Here is a 10,447-nt window from a genome sequence, read left to right on the forward strand (position 1 = left end):
ATATTGGCTGCTGGTTTTTTATAGATAGCCTTTATCAAAGTTGAGATGAAGACCATCTATTCCAATTTTCTGCAGGGTTTTCATCATGAATGGGTGTTGAATTTTGTTGAATGCTTTTTCTGCATCTACTGAGAAGAAAATATGGTTTTTGTCCTTGACTCTGTTAATATAGTGTATTACATTTATTGATTTGTATGTTGAGCCATCCTTGCATCCCTGGGATAAATTCAACTTGGTCAGCATGTATGATCTTCTTGATGACCCTCTGTATTCTGTTTCACAGTATCTTATTGAGGATTTTTGCATCTATGTTCATTAGGGAGACTGGTCTGTAGTTCTCTTTTTTGGTTGGGTCTTCACCCAGTTTTGTAATCAAAGTAACACTTGCTTCCAGGAATGAATTTGGAAGTATTGCTTCCCTTTCAATTTCATTGACAATTAGGTCTTCTCTAAATGTCTTGAAGAATTCAACAGTGATGCCATCAGGACCAGGGCTTTTCTTTGTTGGTAAATTTTTAATTATGTTTTTAATTTCTCTGATTTTTTATCTTCTTTGTTCAACTTTGGTAATTCATATGTATCTAGAAATCCATCCATTTATTTTGTGTTTTCCATTTTATTGGAGTACAGCTTCTTGAAGTAGGTATTGATGATCCTCTGGATTTCTGGTGGATCTGTTGTGACTTCACCTTTTTCATTCCTAATTACATAGATTTGAGCCTTTTCTTTCCTTTTTTAAAAATAAGATTGGCTAAGGGTTTATTATTATTATTATTATTAGTTTATTGGTACATTTTAGGCATACAGTGCAGTTACATTTATTCTTGGGATCTTGTACCTTTACATGACAGGTATTGGTTCTCATTTTTTCCCCTTGTCCCTGCCCTCCCTTCACCCTCCTTCCCTGCCCATTTACAAACACTTTATTTCCATTTTTTCATTTTCTCCTATTTTTTTATTTTCCCTTATTACCTTTCCCCTACCCTTCCCACTTTCCCTACACCTTTAGCCCCTTTCTTCTGATTTTACATTGTCAATTATCTCATTAGGATCTTATGTACTATTATAATTTTTCACACCAGAGAAACTATTCAGTATTTACACATGTGTGACTTATTCATTTCACTTAGGAGTATATCCTCAATATGTATCCATTTTCCTATGAATGAATCTAATATCTCATTCTTTATGGCTGAGTAGTATTTCATTTTATAGAAAAACCACATCTTCTTTACCCAGTTTCCAACGGATGGGCAAATGGGCTGTTTCCAAGTTTTAGCTATTACAAACTGTGCCGCTATAAACATAGGTGCGCATATATCACTGTGATATGATTCTTTTAATTCTTTTGGAATGATACCCAGCAGAGGGATGGCTGGGCCAAATGGAACCTCTAGTCCCAGCTCTTTGAGGTATCTCCATATTGATTTCCATAGTGGTTGCACAAGTCTGCACTCCCACCAACAATGGAGAAGGGTTCCTCTCTCCCCACAACCCTGCCAACATTTGGTATTGTGTGATTTCTTGATAGCAGCCATTCTTTGTGGGGTGAGGTGGAATCTCAGTGTTGTTTTCTTCTGCATCTCTCGAATAACCAGTGATGTGGAACCTTTTTTTATATATATTTACTTGCTGCTTTTACTTCTTTGTCTGAGAAATGTCTGTTCATTTCAGATGCCCATTTTTGAATTGGGTCTTTATATTTGCAGGGGCTGATTGTTTTTAGTTCTTTACATATTCTAAATAATAGTCCTTTGTCTGAGGAGCAGCTGATAAAATTTTTTTTTCCCACATTGTAGGTTGTCTCTTAGTTCTGTTGATAGCTTCTTTTGCAGTGCAGAAGCTTTTTAATAAGATGAGATCCCAGTTGTTGATTCTTTCTGCTAGTTCCCATGCTACTGAGGATTTGTTCATAAAGTCTTTTCCTATGCCATTGTCTTCAAGAGTTCTGCCTAGTTTAGTGTTTCTGTTTTAGTATTTAGATCTTTAATCCACTTGGATTTTAATTTAGTACATGGTGAAAGATAAGGGTCTAGTTTTAATCATTGGCAAGTTGAGATCCAGTTTTTCCAACACCATTTATTAAAGAGGCTATCTTTCCTCCAGTGAGGATGGTCAGCTCCTTTGTCAAAGATGAGGTAGCTGAGTACATCTGGAGTTGTTTTTGTGTCTTCCAGTCTGTTCCACTGATCCTCAGATCTGTTTCTTTGCCAGTACCATGCTGTTTTTTATCATAGTGGCTTTGTAGTATAGTTTCAAATTGGGAATTGTTATACTGGCTAAGGGTTTATTGCTTTTATTTATTCTTTTGAAAAATCAACTCTTTGATTCATTGATTTTTTGTATCATTCTCTTAGTTTCCATTGCATTGATTTCTGCTCTGATCTTTGTAATTTCCTCCCTTGCACAAGCTTTGGGTTTCTCTTGCTCTTCTTTTTATAGGAGTTTAAGGTTCAGCATTAGGGTGTTTATTTGTCCTCTTTCTGTTTTCCTAGTGTGGGAATTCACTGCTATAAATTTCCCTCATAAAACTGCCTTCATTGTATCCCCTAAATTCCTATATGTTGTACTGGCATTATCACTAAATTGTAAAAACTGTCTAATTTCTTCTTTAATTTCCTCTGTGACCCATTGGTTGTTCAGGAGAGTTATTCAATTTCCAGATGTTTGTGAAGTTCTTGCGTTTTCTTATGCTATTGATAGTTTAATTGCACTATGATCTGATAATATACATAGGATAACTTTGATTTCTTTGCCTTTACTTAAACATGTTCTATGTGTTAGTATGTGGTCTATTTTTTTAGAATGGCCCATGTGCTGCTAAAAAGAATGTATATTCTGATTTTGTGGGGTGGAACACTCTGTAGATGTCTACTAAGTCTATTTGTTCAAAATCTTGGTTCAGTTCTAGTATTTCATTATTGCGATATTGTCTAGATGATCTGTCTATTTGTGACAGTGGGGTATTGAGTTCCCCCACTACAACTGAATTAGTGCTTATTTGGTGTTTCATATCCCTTAGTATGTGTTTTGTATAGTTGGGGGCACTAGTATTTGGTGCATATATATTTATGATTGTCATCTCTTCCTTTTGGATTGTTCCCTTTTCAAGGATTTAGTGACCTTCTTTATCTCTCTTAATTAGTTTTGGTTTGAAATTTAGTTTGTCTGCAAATAAGATAGCTACCCCTAATTTTTTCCAGATTCCTGTTGCATGGAGAACTATTTTCCATACTTGCACTTTCAGTCTGTGAGTTTCTTTTTTAACTAGGTGCATTTCTTGTACACAGCATATTGTTGGATTTTTGCTTCTTAATCCATTCTGCCAATTTATTTCTTTTGATTGGTGAATTGAGGCCATTAACATTGATGGTTATAGCTGATATGTATTAACTTATCATTGTCATGTTATTTTTCTGTTGTTAGCTCTTTTTTATTTGCCTCCCTCTCCCTTTAATTTATTGCCTGTTGGATTTGCTCTGTTGTGCCTTATAGAGTTGTAACCTTTGTTGTCTTTTTCTAGGATTTTAAAAAATTTATTTGGAGTGCTAGTTTGGTATTCGTGATGTTTCTCAGGTGTTTTTGTCATGAAAGTAGCTTATTTGCCCATCAATTTTGAAAGATAGTTTTGCAGGATACATCAGTCTAGGCTGGAGGTTGTTTTCTTTTAGGGCTTGACATACCTCACTCCAGGCTCTCCTTGACTTGAGGGTTTGTGTTGAGAAGTCTGCTGTGATTCTGATGGGCATTCTTTTGCTTGTGATCTGTTTCTTTTCTCTAACTGCTATACTATAACTAAATAATATAGTACTAAATACTATAGTACTAAATACTATAACTAAATACTATAGTATTTGTTTCCTCCTGTTGGATTTCCAGAATCTTGACTATTATATGCCTAGGTGTAAATTTTTTTATCATGACTAGTTGGAATCCTATATGTCTCACTTATCTATGTCAAGTTCTTTTGCTCTGTTCAGGAATTTTTCTATCATTATTTCTGTGAATAAATTTTGTATGTCGTTTGTACTTTCTTCTGCTTTCTCATGGACTCCTATCAATCTTATATTATTATTCTTTGTGTCATATAGGAGCTTTTGGATTGATTTCTCATGGCCCCTTACTGTTTTTAAGAGATCCCCCTTTTCATGGTCACTGACCACCATCCTGTCTTCTATATCTGATATTCTGTCTTCAGTTTGGCTCAGTCTGCTATGTATACTTTCAATAGAGTTTTTAATCTCCTGCCTTTAATCCCCCTCAAAATACTCACTTTCACATTAAACACATTCTTGTGACTTTCTGAAGCAGTTCTGGAAGTTGCCTTTTATGCGAATCCTTAACAAGTTACGATGAAAAATATGGTTAATACTGCTGCCATATGCCATTTAGCAGAAAGGCAGGCTTATAAAAACATTGCATCCTCATCTCCCTTACTTATCAGATCTGGCACTGTGTGACTTATGGCTTTCCTCCAAAGTCAAAATGATCATAAAAGATAAACATTTTGAATTGGTTCAGGACATCAAGCAAGCCATGATGGGGCAACTAACAACAATCCACAAAAGAAACTGCAGGCCAGCGATTTAGCTCAGTGGTTCTGCCACCTGCCTCACAAGCACAAGAACCCAAATTCAATCCCCAGTACCAAACACACAAGCGCACACACATACACACACAAGAAAACTGCCAGAATTGCTTCAAAAAGTAAAAAGAATGAGATGAATGTGTTCAAAGCAGTAGGAATATATTTTAGTTTATGTGCTGTCAAAGTGAGCACAGTAGGAATATATTTTGAAGGGATTAATGGAAATGTGACTTTTAAAAATATTTTTAATTTAAATAATCACTATATTTTTAATCTCATGTCATATGACACATTTTATTAATTCACAAGTGGAGATACTGAGTTGCCTTTTCACATTTTGATTATTATCAATAAGGCTGCTATAAACATGGATGTACCTATATCTTTTCAATCCTTATTTTCAATTGCTAGATTACATAGTACGTAGGTCAGCATTCCCATTTCTGAGACAAAATGCCTGACACCCAAAACTTAAAATAGAAGAGGTTTATTTTAGCTCACAGTTTCAGAGGTTTTATTGCAAGGCAGAGAAATTATGGCCGAAGGGCAGAGTGGAGTAAATCTGCTCAACTCATGGTGCAGGGAAACAGAACAAGATGGAAAGACCTTGGGAGAAAGTGCCCAGGGACCAGATAGCTTTAGTCCCTAAGGTCACAACCATATGACTCCCTCCTTCATAGCAGACCCTGCCTCCTAATAGATAATTCAGCTGTGAACGTATCAACAGATTAACCCATTGATGAGATTCTTGCTCTCATATTCCAACCAGCTCTCCAGTGTCTTTTAATCCCATCAAGCTGAAAGTGAAGATTGTCAACACTTAATCATATCACCTTTAACCATGCTTAACTTCCAAATAAATAACAAGGTCATAATTCCGCATAACATGATAGGACTACCCTGCCTACCAACAAAAATGCACTAATCCCAAATTCCATAGCTTTAGTATGGCTCAAAAATTCAACTCCAAAATCTCCTGTGAGGCTCAAGACAAACTTTTACTTGTGAGCCCCTATAAAAATCAAGAAGCAAGTTATACACACAATGCTACCAGGTAAACATTCCCAGGAAGGAACAGGGGGATAGAAAGAAACCACACCACAGCAAGACCAAACCCAGTTAAATCGACATAAGTTCCATTTCCATCATCTGAGTCACATGGTAGTGAGATGTAAGCTCCAAAGGGCTGGGACAGTCCCACCCCTATGGCCTTGCTGGTTGCAACCCATATGCTCTCTATCTTAAGTTGGCTTGCCCACTGCCTGCAGCTTGCCTCAACAGATATTCCACATTCTGGTATCTCCAACTTCCTAGGGTCTGCACTAAAGCTTCCAATCCACTCTCACAATGTTATGCATCATTCTTTCAAGCTCCCAAACAGGACCATGATCTTGTAACATAATGCTTGGCCTCCCAGGATATCTTTACTGTTAAATCTGAATGGAAGCCTTCATAATTCTAGATATCTCAAATTTGGCATACCTGAAAAATCAGTGCCATGTGGGCAATGCCACGGTCTACCACCAGCTCAAGAAGTAGCCAGATCTCCTGGGATGATGGCTGCAGTAGCCTCCGAGAGATTGGACAACTGATCAGGGTGAAAGAATCCTGGGGAACCAATTCCCTAGGTGACCCTTCTTGGGACCCAGGGGCTTTCTTCTCAAATGAAAGATTTAAAGTTTTGCACCCTTGAGCCTGCATGGGGACAAAGGAGCATCTTGTTGATTCCTGAGGTGCCCTTAAAGACTCTTTCTTGTCCCAGTTCAAAATATTTGGTTTCTTTGTAATTGCATTAATCTCTTCAGCAACCATAGCTCCTTTGGCCTCAATTTTACACGTGGTTCCCCTTCCAAAGTTTCCTCCTTTACCTTTAATAGTGCCAGCAGTGAATCTTCCCTATGGATGCAATCCTAGCCCTGTGTTCCTAACCATGGACAGCAGAATGTACTCCCAGAATCACATTGTGTCTGTGCTCCCTCAGGTAATGCTGGTGAAGGAAACCCTTCTTTGGGGTTTTCTCAGTACACAGAGGTTCTCCAGACATCCCTGAGGTGCAGAGCCAGGATAGGGAGCCAACAGCAGTCAGGTGGCTCAGGATATCAGCTACAGAAATTGGGAGAAAACAGCTAGTTGCTGATATCAAAGCACTCTTAAATGTCACTAGATATCTCTGAAGTTATGATTATGGGTAGGTTTTGTGTTTATATCTTTCAATTTTTCTAAATTAAACAACAAAATATCAGCAATTTCCTTAAAATATACCAGTAGTATTGGACTGACACAGATATGCACAGAGACCAAAAGACATAGCAGAGTCCTCAAGAGATGCGTAGCTGGAGCAGGGTCCTCCAGACTCATCAGAGGTTGGAAGAGCAACCTGCGGTCACTGGAAAAGCCAGAAGCCTGGAGCCAGGACCCAGAGCATGGCACAACACAGAGAAGTCCCAGCCTAAGGAGAAGAAGAAGGCTCTGAATAGCTGGAACTGAAGAAAGTGTTCCTGGTTCTTCCTGTTACCCTGCTGGGGCCTGCACCAATAAGGAGGAGCCCCACTGTCTGGAAACTCTTGCCAAGCCCCCCAACAGGCCAGCTTCCCTTATCTGAAAAGCCATCCTAGCTTACTGGTTTTACATACACACACACTCCAAAAATAGAATGTGTTTTATTATAAACCTAGGATACAAAAGACAAATCACAAACATGGGCATTTCTCCAATGTCATTGAAATTCTCACAAAGCACATAAAACAGTTGTAGAAGATGCCTTCTCTAAATTGCTTTAAGTGGCTGTGTTACTTTTTCTCTCTCTACTGAGACAAAACACTTGACACCCAAAGTTAGGGGGAAAAGGATTATTTGGCTTACAGTCTGCAGAGGTTTACTAATCAGCTGGCTCCAAGGCAGCATGGCATGGCAGATAGGTCTTCCAGAGGAGAAACAGTTCATGGCACCTACATTGTAGCAAAAGCAGCAAGGTGGTTTAACAGCATCTTTCTGCCCCTTTTATCTTATCTAGACTACCAGGATTAGGGCTGTGCTAAACCAATCAGTGCACTTGTTTAGTAGTATCATGCCCTCAATCCCAGCACCACACATTCCAGATTCAGCCACCTCTGAAGAAGAAAGCCCCACCTCATCTTCATGAGGCTTTGAGGGGACATTAAAACATAAGCCATAACAATGGTCAATATCAAAGAGAACAGACCCATGGCATTTAAACACTTTACCATGATCGTGTAGGGGGTGGTCTCCATTCCTTCCCAAGATATAGAGAGAAGGCACCTTGTTTCATCCTGGTCAAAGGCAAAGCAGAGAAGAGACCTTTCTATTGGATTTAGACCCTGGAGTCTACCTGAGGCACAGAGACCTAGAACCATTTTCTCACTGATAGACAACTTGAGGGGACTATGTACACTGTATTGGGAGGGAGAAAACCTGCTGTGAAAGTCCAACTAACTTTCCTCCTCCTCCACCTGCTCTTCACTGAAGGTACGAATGCTGGCAGGTTGGAGCCTTTCTAGAGTTTCAATGAATAAGGAAAAGAGAAAATAGTAATCCAGATGCTCCTTTATTTTCCAGGGAGACAATCAGGGACCCTGCATAGTGGAACTTTCCTACTCAGTTGATCCTTAAGAGTATCTGTATTCAGAGGGTGTGTGTGTGTGTGTGTGTGTGTGTGTGCACGTGCGTGTGCACTTATATATGTCTGGGTAAACAAGATGGCATGTGGTCACATCCCCATAATTTTTGAGGCAAAATGCTCTTCTGTGGTCACTGTTAATCAGCAAAGAAGGCAATCAAGACAGCTCTGGAGGATTCTGGGTGGCCCTAGTTTGGGCTGACATCACCCTGTGGCCTAGCCCCAGTGCCCAGATCTGATGGATACGCAGAAGTCAGAATCCCATCCCAGGGTCTGCAGCATGAGACATGCCCTCATAGGTAGTAATAAAAAGCAGCCCCAGCTGCTCAGGCAGGCTCTTGGGGATTTGTCACTACTGAAGGTGAGGGCAAAGGCTGAGGAGGAGTTAATGATGCAGAGGAGAGGGGGGCTGTATTGGTCAGCTTTTCATCACCAGGACATAATACCTGACATCTGTAGCCTAATGAAAAGAGGTTTAATTTGGCTCATGATTTCAAAGAATTCAGTCCATGATTGGCTGTCTCCAAGGCACAAACATCACTGTGGAAAGGTAGGTAGGTGGAACAAAGCTGCTTAGTTCCTGGCAGCAGAGAAATAGAGCACAGCTAAAAGAGAAGGGTCAGGGAACAGATATAGACCTCAAAGTGATGCCACCATGACCTACACAGACACGCCCCAAAGTATGCTTTACGTAGCTCCTAGGTAAGTTGAGAACTAAACTTCACAGGCCCCATTAGAAAATCAGACTGCAGGTGGGATATCACGGCAGTATTCACCCCGCTTCCCTAACTGCCGTTAGAGAAGAGGATGAAGGAGGATGTGAGATGGCACTGAGGCACCAGTGTGGAAGTAGCATTGCCCACTTCCCCTTCTTAGGAGTCCTTTAAAAAGTACTTGCTGAAAATTATATTATGCTTGTTTCCCAATAAACTGGCCTGCCAAATCCACAAGCTTTAATCTGAATTTCTTTCCAGAGACCTCCTCACAAATCTTCTTGAAGAAGATCCAAGAATTACATATATAACACAGACACAAGGCAGATCAGTAGCCCAGGCAGATCTAGTAATAGGTAGGGAGTCCAACTCCTGTTCTGGAGGTCTCGGGTCAGTTGGACCCAAGGATGCACGTGAAGGTCAGGGTCGGGAGTCCTACAATCTGCTTCAGGAGTTGTAAGAAACCAGCCTATTCTTTGATAAAATCACATTCCTTCCACTGGAGATTACAGGGTTCATATGGTCCTGCCTCAGAGGATAGTGGGGAGGGGACAAGGTAAAAGGAACCTGGTCTTCCCTCCTGAGTATCCGCAGAGCACACAGTCCGGCCAGGAAAAGCACTGGGAAGAGACAGCTATGCCCTTCCAGGCGGTGATGTCAAGTGGCACATTTCCTTTAGGAGTCTGAGCACGTGGTGGCCTTGCCTGCCTAGGGTTGGGATTCACATGGCACCTGTCCTTTGACGTCTGCCACAAACCCAACGCTGCTCTCCCAGATCTCAGATAATCACAAGGCCCTGTTATTGGCAGGCAAGGGACATTAGGCCTTGCTCTTTAGGGTTGAGGACACACAGTCCAGACCTAGTTAGTTCATTCATATCTATTATTCACCTGTCAAGTGCCAGTCAGTGGGGTGGAGGTGAGTAGGACCTGTGTGGGGGAAGGTCTAATGGATACTTCCCAAAGGAGTGTAAAATTGATATAAAAATATGGGTTGTTCTCTCTCCAGTTGTAGAGCTTGTCTCAAAGCGGCACCTGTGTAAAATCTGTTCTCTGCGCGTGTAAGGAACCCATATAGCCTCTTTGTTAGGGAAAAACTTCCTGAGAGAGCGTGACTAGATCGGAGGAGCGCTTAGCAACGTGGAAATGTATTTAGATGTATGGGTGTGGGGGCTGGAATGGTGGGTAGTGCCGAACGGATCAGGAAGGGGAAACAGGAATTGAGTCCCGACCTCCTACTCCACCCACTGCAAGAATCCGTGGACAAGGATCCTTGTGACCCAGGCTTCACTTACATAACAGGACTCTGGAGCAGTCGTCGCTGGTTATGGCTGGGTTCATAAAAAACACCACTTTGAGTCGCTCTCCAATTTAATTTCGAAAGGCTGGGGAAGGTGTACCCGGTCATCATTTCTGGGCGGGGCTTCAGAAAGGCCAATCCCTGATTGAGCCCGGAAAGCCAGGGTAGGAGGGGCTTTAAGTGGAAAACGCTGTGAGCGGCGCCCATGGG

Source organism: Fukomys damarensis, unplaced genomic scaffold (genome assembly GCF_012274545.1).
Source record: "Fukomys damarensis isolate Sample0158 unplaced genomic scaffold, DMR_v1.0_HiC HiC_scaffold_28, whole genome shotgun sequence".
Taxonomy (NCBI): Eukaryota; Metazoa; Chordata; class Mammalia; order Rodentia; family Bathyergidae; genus Fukomys; species Fukomys damarensis.